The following is a 251-nucleotide window of genomic DNA, read 5'->3' on the forward strand; positions in this document are numbered from 1 at the left end:
GATTATGCATGCATGATATGCTAACAAGCCGCACGGCCAAACAATCCGAACATGCATAATGCAAGACAAGCCGCACGGGCAAGGGTATGAACAATCTTAGCAATCGGTTTCTATATGATCTTAATGCAATCGGTTATTCACATTAGCAAGAACGATTCTAAGTGATCATGAAACCTCAATAAAACAATCAAGCAATGCATCAAGGGGTTTAGTTACTATCAACCTAACGATCATATTCAATGAGATTAATG

This window comes from Brassica oleracea, chromosome C6 (genome assembly GCF_000695525.1).
Source record: "Brassica oleracea var. oleracea cultivar TO1000 chromosome C6, BOL, whole genome shotgun sequence".
Lineage (NCBI taxonomy): Eukaryota > Viridiplantae > Streptophyta > Magnoliopsida > Brassicales > Brassicaceae > Brassica > Brassica oleracea.